The sequence below is a fragment of the Dermochelys coriacea genome, chromosome 21, assembly GCF_009764565.3.
Source record: "Dermochelys coriacea isolate rDerCor1 chromosome 21, rDerCor1.pri.v4, whole genome shotgun sequence".
Lineage (NCBI taxonomy): Eukaryota > Metazoa > Chordata > Testudines > Dermochelyidae > Dermochelys > Dermochelys coriacea.
Genome location: NC_050088.1, coordinates 3,438,473 through 3,452,218, shown reverse-complemented (window position 1 = coordinate 3,452,218; position 13,746 = coordinate 3,438,473).

The window sequence follows — 13,746 nt, the reverse complement described above, 5'->3', positions numbered from 1 at the left end:
TGTAGGACGAAAGGAACAAACATAGGCTAAAGACTGGTCCTTACGATAGCCTATTGGAGACGACTGATCCTTGGATGCACGCAGGGGACAAGGAAAATCCTGTAACACTTTGGCTGTTTCTCTTCCCCTTGATCTCTTGCAGGCATTGATGGGAGCTGTAGGTTTCAGAGCCCCATTGACCTGTGAAAAGAAACGTCAAACAAAGAGACATTGCAATCCTTTTTTTCCTGCACAGAATTGTACGAGCTTCATGTTCTCTCTATCATCTACCCAAACATAATGGTGCTGCACTAGTGCGTGAGAACTGGAAAGTGAAACAGACCAGGCCCAGTAGTGAAAGTGGCTAGTCTAGTTACACCGAACAGCAAAACATCAACAACTAATATAAATGGTAAAAATCTGGCCATTTAAAATTCTTTAATGAGCATCTGAGGTGTTGCCCGTAGCACAGGTAGGGGATTATTTAAAGAAAATGTATTATTTTTAACTTGACAGCATCTTTTTACAAATGCTACTAATAAAGAAAAAATATACCAAGGGAATTCACAAACCAAACATAAAAGTAGATCTGAAGGACTCGATTCTCTGTGACCTTTCTCCTTTTGCAGTCATTTACACACTGCAAAGTGGGTGTAAAGAGCTTTCAAACTGTTTTCTTGTGCTCCCCATCTGTCTGTCTGTGTCTAGCTGTTGTCACTTATCTTAGATTGCAAACTGTTTGGGGCAGGGACTGTCTTTTTGTTCTGCGTTTGTACATAATTAAATGTTCATTGGAGTAGGGACTAGGATAAAGGTGAGTGCTCCAGAGTCACTCACACTTTCTTTGTCCAAATAACTACTCGTGTATTTTATACAAAGTGGAACAACTTTAACAGAACAGATGTAGAGAGCTCCACTCCAGGATACATAGCCCAAGGGTTACGGCACTCATGTAGGATGTGGGAGATGAGTATTCCAAGTTCCTGGTCCAGAGCAGTGATTCAAAACTGGGTCTCCCAGGTTCCAGCTGACCTAATCAGTAGGCTACAGGTTACAACCGGGTACCACCCCTCAGTTTAATGAATGTTGCTCTTTGTTTTTGTTAAAATTGACCAACATGAAATGCTTCATTTGAACCCAAAGTTTTCCCAAACCTTTCAATTTGCCAGAAATTCCCCTCACACACACACTCAATCACTTTCACTTTGAGCGGAACCAAACCATTATTTTGATTTTTTTGGAACTGTCAGTGATGTGAGACCATCAGTTAAATTATTCACACAGCTGTATCAGCAACTCCCTGATCACACTGCTGTATTTGCTCACTGGCTTTCTGATGCCTTGCCAGGCCATGCATTTCTGTGCTACTTGTATGACATGTTCTTTGCAGGGCCTAGCCACGACCTTGGCACATGCATCAGTGGGTCTATTTTTATTTTGCACACAAATATGCAAAAGATGGAGAGGAAAATATGAATCAATAAATCTTATCTGTAATCAATAGAGATCTACATGTTCCTTGTGTCTTGAGCCAATAATGACACCACACCCAAAATATGCTGCACAGTTCACTATCTTATTCCAGCTGAGCATATCCCCTGTGGAAACCCCATCTTCCAAATTTGCACTAACATAATCTTTTTGCAGAATGAGGTGATACCAGCCTGATCACAGAGCGCACTTGTGTTCATGTATTTTGAGCTATCCCTAGGGTGCTAGACTAAAGGGTCAGGGCGTAATTCTTTAGCACAAAAGAGTCTCAGTTCTACACCCAGTGATGGTTATGAAGCCTTGGGATTCTTACAGCAAGTAGTGTGAACAGATTCACATTTAAGTGCACCTCACCAGGTAAAATACAGCATGCAACAATGTTTCTCTGCTGACAGAATTTAGTCTTTCGTCTCCCCCCAAAGATTTTCATTCTCTCTTCACAGATCTTTTTTTACCCAGCTTTATGACAAACACACCCAGGATGGGAAACTATTGAACAGGAGTCAGTGCACCGGCAACAGGAGAGCTCAGGAGACTGGAAATGGGAGAGGACAGCCCTTCATCCCTAGGTCAGCTGCCTGAATTCAGCCCTGACGAGATGTTGTTACTATCAAACTCATTTCTCAGAGGCTAATGAACAACTAGATGATGGTCCTAGACCAGTTCCTAATGGATCAGCTACCCACTGATATCAGAACTGCAACCAGGTAGAAGCCCTGCTAGTATTCAGGGACCACACAGACCATAAATGCCTCTCTCAACCCTAAAGGTGATCCCTCTATGCTGATGCATACCAATGTGGTGGCATGGGGAAAGCTTGCCCATGCTGTATCTGTTCTGTGGGTCAACAGAGATCGTCAGTGCAGCACCTTGTGCTAGTGTTAAATGCTCTGAAAGAATGAAAACAGAAATAGGATTTAAATGCACATAGGGCTGAAAAATGCAGGTCACTTGGGGAAGGTGCAAACATCTCTCAGAAGTAAAAACTACCCTGCACATATAGAGATAAAACATTTAGTGTAGTGAGTGACTCTATATCACCCAGCAGTTCTGCTCCTCCAGAATTGCCACTGCACTCACACTTGTTCTGACTTTGTTACTATTGGTAATTTGAAGTCTTTCTTGGCAGGGACATTATGTTTTTTACCTTCATTACTTAACCACCACTTAGAGCTGCTTGAGATATGCTGCTTTTCACTGAGGATGCCTGTAATCCTTGGAAAGGTCAAATGGGAACCAAATTTTCCCTGTTCAATTATTAGTTGTGCATCCTAAACAAAATCTTTGATGCCTAGCTTTATTTTTAACCATGTAAAGAGGTTTCAATGACACCTTGGCTTATACAGCTGATCTATTTTCAGCCTATTAATCACTTAACAGGAAGATGAGTAAAATGATTATGTAAATTAAATTGCCTACTGTCTTTGAGGGAAGGGGGTCAGCACCCCATAAAGTTACCCCCTGCTCCTGTCATCCACTCCCCAAACAGCCAGCTGCCAGAGGCCTTAATGCTCTCACTGCAGGACCATTTCTTCAGGGAGCCTTCATCTGCTTCTGAGAGCTGCTCAGATTTAGCTCAGTGCCTCCTTGATCCTCCCCAATGGTTAGTGCTTCCATCTGCATTGTGGCAGCAGGATTCCACTTCGTGGTGGCTGTGTGGGGAAGAGAGAAAATCTTCCCTTCGAAGAAATTCTCAGGATGCCACTACAATTCAGAAGCTTATCTGCTTTCTAAGAGCCTAATCCCGAACTCATTGAAGTCAAGGTTAAGAATCCTATTGGCTCCACTGGGCTTTGCATCAGACCTAGCTGCAGATTACAAGCGAGAGGTCAGCATGTTCCAGCCTTATGGAACAACAGGCTTTCTACATGATTTGCTGACCCCTCTTCCCCAGTCTGAAGTGTCTTGACTTTGGGAGGATGGCATTTACTTCTGGGAATGACAGTCTCCAAGCAGGCAGTGTCCCCGGTGCCAGGTGTGCGATAGGAATGAGAGGTGATAGCAGACCTTCCTTGGAATGTGCAGAATTGCTTCCTATACACCAGCTAAAGAGGATGGCTTGAGTGTCTAAGCCCCAGTTCTGAAGTCACTAATGGTACGTTTACATTGTATCTGGAACTGAGCCTCCCAATGCCAGTAGACAGACTGACATTAGCAGGGCTCCAGCTAGTGGACTAAAAATAGTAGTGTGGACATTACAGCTCAGGGGATAACTTGGACTCTTATGGCCATTTGCACGTTGGGTACCAACACATTGGGTACACGTTTGGTGCAGAGCTCTTCTGAAAATCTTACCCCATTTGGAGAACTGGGACCTTATTTTCTTGCTCATTTCCACTATAATTTTCACCTCTTGCCAAAGTACATTATGTGCTTCGAGACAGAGTCCTGAGATTAGTAAATACCAAAGATGCTGCAGACAATTACCACACCCTTTAAACAAACAGCATTAGATAATAAGTACTTCAGCATCTAGTATAGTCCTTATCTAAAAGACATGATTGTGGAGAAAATTGAATGCAAGGGGAAAAAAACGGAGCAGTTAGTGGTGACTATAAAGGAGACTTTTTGCTTCCCAGTATTGTCCACCCGACGTATTCAAAAATCATGTGTCAGGCTCCAAAAATTATGAGTGATTTAAAAATCATGCATTTTTAATATGAATTTTGGGCACTTTTTATGTGCTTTCTGAACCTTTAAGATGCAGCTGGATCATATTTTCTGTAACCCTGAAAGCTAGAAACCTTTTTTTTTTAAAGAAGGCTGAGATTCTCATGACATTACATGGCTCAAGGAGCTGGGATTTCAAGAAAAACACCAGATATCCTGAGACTGGAGATAAAATTGTAAGTTTTGGCAGCATAGGTTAAAACTGAAACAGACAGCTCTCCTTGCTTGGCTTCATCTGTGCTCAAAGCATTCACTAGCAACTAAACTAAAGGACATGGGGCACTCTGCATTCCCACACACATTACAGCTTTTAACAGAGCAGCAAAACAGTGGGTGTTCCCAAACTCTAGGTATTTTCTATGTTATCCAGCTGGTTTCCAAGGACCCTTTCTATAGCTGGTCACAGCAGTGACATACACATCAGTAACCATGCACAACACTACCGCCTGTGCACGTGCACTTTTGAGATGAGATTAAGCGATGACAGGAATTGCATTACCCTGGTCCATCTAGTCCAGTACGCCTGCCTCTGACAGTGGCTAGCACCAGGTGCTTCAGGGGAAGGTCATAAATCAATAAACATCGTTATACATGAGATGGCCTTGAAGGGACCAGAGCCGCCTTACATTAAATGTGCCAGCTGTTCAGCACATTAGCAGTGTCTCTGACAGCTCTGATGTGTCATGGTTTGCTATAATCCATGTAAAAAAAAAAGGGGGCCTCTCTCACAATTCATAGGGAAAGATAACACACCCATAGAGTACCAGCGTCACCCAGTCACTGCTGCCAGAATAGTAGGGGGGGGGTGTCACAGCAGGTTGAATATTTGGAGTTAAGGCTGAGGACGGGGAGAAGGAGTAGAGATAGGTGTGCAGGGAGCACACACACGGTGTGGATTTAGATCCATATAATGTATGTATATGTTGACATTTCATTATGTGAGTCTGTTTGGATGACAAGCTCTTCAAGGCCAGGACCCTTCCTCAAATTCATCGGTAAAGCACCTAGGATAAAATTTTCAAAATCACCAAAGTGACTTAGGCACCTGTGTCCTGTTTTCAAAAGGGATTTAGACACTTAGGAGCCTAAATCACATCAGCTGACTAACTGCCTTTTGGAAATGCAATTTAGGTTCCTAAATCAGTTTGGCTTTGCAATGCTGAGTGCAGCAATGCCTAAATACCTTTAAAAATCTAGGCCTGAGTACCTAAGGCCCAATCTAAACATTGATTTTGTGCCAGAACAGCCATTTCAGCTGGGAGTGGGCATTTTACCCTAAATAGTTACACCAGTCCAACCCCTGGTGTAGGCTCAGTTAGACCAGTACAAAGATGATTATACTTGTATCATATATTCCCCATCCCATACAAGGATAAATTATACCAATAGAAACATATTTATATCTATAACTGCATCCATGCTACCAGTATAGTTAAGACAGGGCAACTTTAGTGTGTAGACAGGCCCGAGTCACTTTTGAAAATGGAACTTAGGCTCCTAAGTTACTTAGATGCTTCTCAAGTAACAGGGGGTAGCTGTGTTAGTCTGTAGTCACAAAAACAATAAGGAGTCCGGGTGGCACCTTTTTTACCCACGAAAGCTTATGCCCAAATCAATGTTGGTCTTTAAGGTGGCACCGGACTCCTTGTTGTTTAGATGTTTCTGAAACTTTGACTTCCAGCTAGATGTGCGCTGAGCTAGATGGACAATCCCTGGAGCGACAGGGCGAGAATTCCATTCCCAGAGTGCAAGTGCCTTGTGCTCTGCTGGGGATGGCCATGGGCCAGTCTCTGCTTTGAGGGGGCTGTTGCACATCCCCCAGGATGGTTAAAAGCGTCCCCCCCGCCAAAACTTTCTGGAGTGATTCTGCTGAATGCTCTATTCTCCCCAGGAAAGTAACTAGCTGGGGGAGTCCCTCCCTGCCTTGGCCATCCCCGCCTCCCTTAGGGCATGGATTTCCCACCCTCCCCAGCCCATGCACGCTGCGTTATGCACCCGGGCCAGGCTCTCTCTGCCCCGCGGCTGGGGACTGGGCCGGGGCAGGGTGGGTCCTGCCAGTGCCGACCGGAGAACGCCGCTGGCCCCGCCGCCCCTCCTGTGCCTGCTGCTAGGCCCATTGGCCCGGCGGGCTCCTACCTGCGAGGGAATCCCCCCTGCGGGGATTCCTGGCTGCGTCATCCCGCCGCCCGGCCGCTCCGCACGTGGGCTGCCGCTGCTCTAAGGCGCTGGCGAGCGGCCGGCCGAGCCCGGTGCAGCTGCGGCCGCTGGGGGCTTGGTGACCGGGGCCCTCTGCTCGGGCGGCCCGCGGGGCGGTGCGCGGTGCTGCGGGGCCAGGCCATTGTGACTCGGCCAAGGCGTCAGCTCTCCCCACGGGCTCCTGGCCTCCCTTCCCCCAAACGGGAGAGCCGGGCTGGGGGGCCAGGGCAGGGGGCGGATACGTCTCTCCCCCCGGGCTCCCCAGGGAACATACTTTGGTGGGGACAGGGGCCATGATCAGGGGTGTTGTGAATAGGAAGGTCCTGCTCCCCTGAGCTACTTTGTCTGGGCAGAGCCTGGCATCTGCGCAGGGCCCCTCCAGACTCCAGCCCGTCTCTAGCCTCACCCGCTCTTGCCAATGCCTTGACCCTTAGTGATAGTTCAAGTTTTCCCGAAAGCCCCAGCTCCTGGAGTTCTGTGAATCTCTGCTTTCATTTTTCAAAGTAACGTCTGCTCTTCTGTTTGTTTTTGCCCTCATCCTTGCAGAGAAAGAGCCTGAAATATTGACCAGAGTGCCCCTGAGAGGCCCAGAAAGCGGAAGGCACATAAAAAGTACCTGGGTGTTATTTTTAAAAAAATATTGTGGGTTTTAAGCCAACTTAATTATTGGGGAGGGGCTGACTTTCCTCGGTGGATTGGGGTCTGCCTGTTTGGACCAGCTTGAAGGAAGGGACCCTGTCTACATTCCAAGTATTATTTAGGAGAAAACAAAAGGACCAAACACCTAACGAAAGAACTTGGCTCCCCTTCCAAACTACAGTGCTAGAAGAGTCCACTTTCTTCCAGAGCACAATGACCAGGCAGGAGCAGCACAGCTTTATAATGCTGTACAATCCTATAAGGACGGTTTGTAAGAATAGGGAACCACTGGCAGTTATATCACTGCACTGCTCAGCACAAAACCCTTCACTCGTGTATCTGTGTGGAGCTGCCATGCTGATTACAGACTTTTTTTTTAATGAAAATGCATTTTTTACTGAGTGAATAATTCTGAGTGAATGATTCCCCTCCTCCTCTCCCTTCCCTCCCCTGAATATTGATATTTTCTTGAAGCATCCCTGAGCTGAGGAAAGGGGTCTTTCAGATGTTATCGCCGATGAACCAGATTTGCATTAAAGTAATAGTTCTTCATCTCAAGAGTTGCAAATTCAAAGTTGGCTTAGGTGACAAGTGAAACAAATTTAATAGTGTCAGCCCCGCACCAGCTATTTACTTTCATAAGAATAGAAAATTCAACAAAATCACTCAAGAATATACATATCAGAAACATATTATTATTAAATGACTAATTCATCCTGTGATAAACAAAATACTTTGAAAAATTATAACAGACCCTATTTTATGCCTGACTAGTTAATAATCACTAACACTGCATGAAAGTGAAAATCTTCTTTGTGTAAAAAATTCACTGTGAAAACAGGCCATTTTTCCACATTTTGATATACTCTTGGCCGGTGCCAAACTGTGTTAATTTCCACTGTTTTCATGGAAGTTCTCATTATTCAAAATTCAGGCACATTAAGAAAATGTTATTGATGCAGATATTAATACTTAGCACGCCATTCTGATGTCTTTACATCATCAGAGCACTGTATTATCTATCTCCATTAACAAGTCTATATAATTGTATATTAAGTAATCTGTACATTCATGTTTATTAACTTATACTGTTCACCTGAATTTTAAAAAAGTCACTTGAGCCAATTTTCCAAGGATTTGACCTTAGTTTACAATCCTTTGTAAATTTCAAATGTCTTTGTTTTGCTCGTTACTCATATTTCTAGATTTGATGTCACACTGATGAAATATAACATTGATATTGCTGTCACAGCCACAACAGTTACTTTGTTCTTCCGCTGTCTATGAGCTCCAGCCTCAACCTGTTATAGCTAAATCTGAGAAGAGAGGGACTACACCTCTGTAGGGGTGGATTACACATTTTATTTACATGAGCTCCTCACCAGCTAGCAAAGTTTCTTGTCACTTTGTTGCATGAATAACTTAACTCACTTCATGCAATAAGAAGTGTTTCATAGAAGTCTTGTGTTCCTGAGTTATGTAACCTGCCACAGGTATTGTGCTTTAAGATATGACACAAACATATACTTGCCTTTTCTACAATAACTCACTGAGGAAATAGACCAGACTTTGGTATGGAATCTGGCATTGTCCCTGTCACGGCAGATGCGTTTGGGAAATTGGGAGTGCTAGTGACATCACTGGCTACTAGAATGCCAAATGAAAACTCATCTATCTACTGTGTTGTCTTTGGCAGCCTAAGTCATTTGTTTCCTAGTGGCATTTATTTCTGACTAACAATCAGGAACTTGGTGGCGTGCTACGTGTGTGGAATGTGTATGCTGTTTCTGTTGGAATTCTAAATATCTCAGTTGACAGCTGTGGTGCTCACAAATAGACCTGCTTTAAAAGGATAATGTCATTATGTAAGGATAGATGCGGTTCGTAATATACGATGGGATGGATAGGTGGAGGCCATACAGGCATTCCTTCAGATAGGCACCTAAATGCACATGGCCATCCACTCCTAAGGAAGTGCTGAGCATCTGTAGCTCCCATGTTAAAATCAGACTGTTTTTATGTAGGTGCCTAATTTGAAACACTTGAATGTGTTTGTGTAAAGCACTGCCCTCCTCTGGAGGAAATGTACCAGGCCATTGTCTACTGGCCCTCTTATTGCCTGAGTTAGTGGCACTGTTCCTTCAAATGACAAGGCTGATATCACACCCTGAATTTCTGCTGCTGATTTATTTTTTCTAAAGCACAGAATAAGCTATTTCTACAGCAGATAATGGACATTGTTAGGCACATTACAGGCATCAGGTGTTCTCATAGAGACAGTGAACAACTTTTAACTGCTGGACAAAGAAAAATAATTTCTAGCAGAAAGTTGACAGCTTGACAGCTGCAAAATCCAGATGTCAATCAGCAGTGATACCCCTCCCAAGCCCCTGTGAAGCTCAGAGAAAACTTGATGGACAAGATCTAAACTGAGAGGGGTTTCCAGAGAGCCAGAGTTTTCCTTGCTCAGTCTTGTGCTTTTCTTCGTTATCAGTGTCTAACTCACTCTGCTATTCTTGGCTTAGTATTTACTTAGTTCATGGGTCACATGTGTTTACTTTTATGCAATAAAAACAGAGAAGGAAAGAGAGGGAACACACACACAAGTACTGTGTTTTGGAAAATATTTCCACTTCTGTTTTTAGAAACAGTAATGTGTGCATTTTCAACAAACATGGACAGCAAGACAGGATTTTGTCATGAGGAAAATGACTTGGCATGAAGAAATCACAGTGGTTTCCAATAATATCTTGGATGTACCTGGCCCTTTGTTTTTGGAGAAGTGCAGAATACTTAAAGTGACATGCCAAGCTATATACAATTCCAATATTTTGCATTGTTCTCTGTCTTAGGCACAAAGAGCACCCACCAGCACAGTATATGGCTGGGATTTCCACAAGGCCACACTGTTGGCCTTCCTGCTCCCATTGAAAAACCGTTGGCTTCAATGGGAGCAGAGTTAGGACAAAAGTTGAGTGCTTTAGAAAATCTCACCCTATAAATCCTAACTCTCTGTCGCCTCCTATCAGAGGCCTTCAAGCACATTGCAAACATTCACCAGTGCTCTTCCCCAGACCTCACCCAGTCTAGCCTAGGGATGAGCCTGGGGTAAAGAACAAATATTTGTAGTCTGGAGCAAACTGGGGGGGGGGGGGGTGTGCACAACAACCTGTATAAGAGTGTTAAGTATCACTTGTTAGTTAGCAATCAATTCACTGGAAGTAAAAAAGACTGGTGAAGACATAGCCTTGTGCTGAAAGAAATTGGTCTCTCTTTATCACCTCCCTTCCTGACTGTTACTGGCTGTTGCCGGGGGCAGGGGGGTAAATGTAGGTCCTGCCGTGCCACCTTCCCCCTCCTGATCTCCCAGGGCCTTTGAAACTGCTGCAGTCTGTTGAAGTGCCCACCGCTATCCCCCTTGGCCCCACCTCCTGTGGGGATGTATGAGCTGGCTTGGGTGGGCCTTCTACCTGCAACTGGGAAGGGAAAAGAGAAACTCAAGGAGGGGGCCCTTACATGTAAAACAACAACATACCTGTGCATCTATATGAATGAGACCAAGTCTGGTCATTTATTCAGCCTAGGTGAAAGCATGGCACTATTGAAGCCCATTGGAATTTTGCCACTGATTTCAGCAGAGCCAGGATTTCACCCACTGGCTCTGACTTCCTCCCTCTATCCAGGTTCTTACATGGCCCTTGTCACTGGGGTATATAAGCACCTTTTCTGAAAAGGGGTGCCAGTGAGTTGAATCTTACTTTACTACTAACCAGTAACAACACTGGGCAATTATGTTGACTGTAGCCATAGCGCCTTCATGGAACAGCTCTTCTCAAAAGCTTTGTGGATTTCTCTCACTCTATAACATTCTCTTGGCTTCTCTGTTGATTAGCTCCTCTCTTCCCTCCCCTCCTGCTCCTTGAGTTAATTTGTCTATATGCGTATATCCAGTTAAACTGGTTTGATCAAACATTGCAAATACCAGGGGGCACTTGCCAAATGTCTTGCATATTTCACAAAGATACAGTGTTTGGTTTGCTTATAATGTACATATTTTGCATTTACCCTACACCTGATGGAAATTAAGCTGATATTACTCAGCAGTGGGGTGGGGGAGTGTTCATTTGGTTTGACCACCAGTCATGAGAGGTACCTGGGGATTTTCTTTAAACCTCTGGGGTGCAGGAACATCTGGGGTGGGCCCTGGCAAAGAGCTGACATTGTTTTCTCCACAACCCCCCCCCTTATGAAAAATGTCTCTTTATAGCTTCTATCTTATTACCTGTCATAACTGCAGGCAATACTGTTCCCTTATTTTGACCTTGACTTAGGCCAGATGACACATCAGAATAACTGTGCACAAGTGGTCCCAGAAAATTCAAGGCATGGATAAAGTTAATAATAGGTGTCAAGGTTGGACAGATTGGTTCCTTAGTTTGTCACAAATGCAAACATTTTTGAAAAGAGCTGTTAAAAAGACTGCGGGCCAGAGTCTACCACCCTTGCTCACACTGGGTGGTAGCTTACTCTGAGAGGAGACCTGTTGGACTTCAGGAGGATTCATCTTGGAGGAAGGGATTACTCAATATGAGTGAAGCAGCAGAATCTGAGTCCTAATTTATAGCTACTATGAGTCCCTTCCTTTGGTTCTTTCGTGTCCTGCACTGAGCACAACTGTAACCCATAATGCAGGAATGGTATCTATAGGAGTTTAGGTTTTATTTCCTGAATCAAAGGTCTGCAGTGAGGGGCTTAGGTCCCACTGCCAAAGGTTTTTGTTTTTCTTTCCTATTAATCATTTTTTCCAGAAAAGTACAAAAACAAAGGTTCATGATGAGAAAGACATTTACATTAATACAGCAATTAATATTACCCCCATTTTGCCCTGGATGTAAGATTCATTTTTTCAGTGGCATTTGGCAGTTCTGAATACACTGTCATTGGGTTGGATTTCCATTTTCAGAGTATTACATTGCTACTCATTCATTGGGAAATAAAATTCAAAACTCTGGAAAGGCTTTTGCATCTATTGCTCTAATAGTTTTGTAATTTATGACAAGGTAAAAATGTGGGACAGGTGAGCTGACAGGTGGCAATATCTCCAGAATTTACTCTAGTAATGAAATCTACACACATTTTGACCCTATTAGCTGACTTGGAAGTACAACTGAAGATAATATTTTCATTCATCACCTCACAGTGTTGTTTTCAGAATTAGTTAATGTTTGAATGACTTTTTGAAGGCATAAAATGCTATGGAATTCCCAAGATTTATAATTAACTGAAGTTATTATTCATTAACTTGCAATATTTATTTGCACCACATATAAAATAGCTTGCAATGTTAGGGATTAATTCAAGGAATGACACCTATTTTTGTACTTAAGAGAAAAATCAATTATATGGTGTTATTTACCCTTTCCCAAAAAACAAAAAAACGGGGTCACATGAGCAAATCAATAGGCAGCAGGCTTAATAGAAACAAGAGGAAGTACTTTTTCACACTGCACAATTAACCTGTGGAACTCATTGCCATTGGATATTGTGGTGACCAAAAATGTAACTGGGTCAAAGAAAGAACTAAATAAGTTCATGGATGATACATCCATCAATGGCTATTAGCCAAGATGGTCAGGGATGTGGCCCCATGCTTGGGGTGACCTTATACCTCTTGCTGCCAGGAGCTGGGAAGGGAAGACAGGGGTCGATCACTCCAATTGCCCTGTTCTGTACACTCCTGTACACTGAAGCTCTGGTACTGCCCACTGTCAGACACAGGGTCCTGAGCTAAATGGACCATTGCTCTGACACAGTATGGCAGTTCTTATGATCTTATAGTTGTGGTCAAATTCCATAAACTTTAACTCGCTCTTAGACTGTGATTTAGGCCCCAGGCCTATAAACTACTCTGCACAGACAGGCTTTTCTGCCTAGACACAGTCCCACTGAAGGAAGGCATCAGGACTTTGCACAGGCACAGGGGCCCTGCCCACCAGTATGAATCAGCTTGCAGGATCAGGCCCGTAGCCATTAGCACACCATCTAAATTCTAGCTGCCAATTTGCATTCTGGAAAATACATGATGGAGCAAAATGATTAAACTTATTAGCTGCCCTAAGACAATTTTCAGAGTAGCAGCCGTGTTAGTCTGTATTCGCAAAAAGAAAAGGAGTACTTTTGGCACCTTAGAGACTAACAAATTTATTTGAGCATAAGCTTTCGTGAGCTACAGCTCACTTCATCGGATGCATTTGGTGGAAAAAACAGAGGAGAGATTGATGTACACACACAGAGAACATGAAACAATGGGTTTATCATACACACTGTAAGGAGAGGTTTCAGAGTAGCAGCCGTGTTAGTCTGTATTCGCAAAAAGAAAAGGAGTACTTGTGGCACCTTAGAGACTAACAAATTTATTAGAGCATAAGCTTTCGTGAGCTACAACATCTGATGAAGTGAGCTGTAGCTCACGAAAGCTTATGCTCTAATAAATTTGTTAGTCTCTAAGGTGCCACAAGTACTCCTTTTCTTTTTACTGTAAGGAGAGTGATCACTTAAGATAAGCCATCACCAGCAGCGGGGGGGGGGGGGAGGAGGAAAACCTTTCATGGTGACAAGCAAGGTAGGCTATTTCCAGCAGTTAAGAAGAATATCTGAAAGAAAAGGAGTACTTGTGGCACCTTGCATCCGATGAAGTGAGCTGTAACTCACGAAAGCTTATGCTCTAATAAATTTGTTAGTCTCTAAGGTGCCACAAGTACTCCTTTTCTT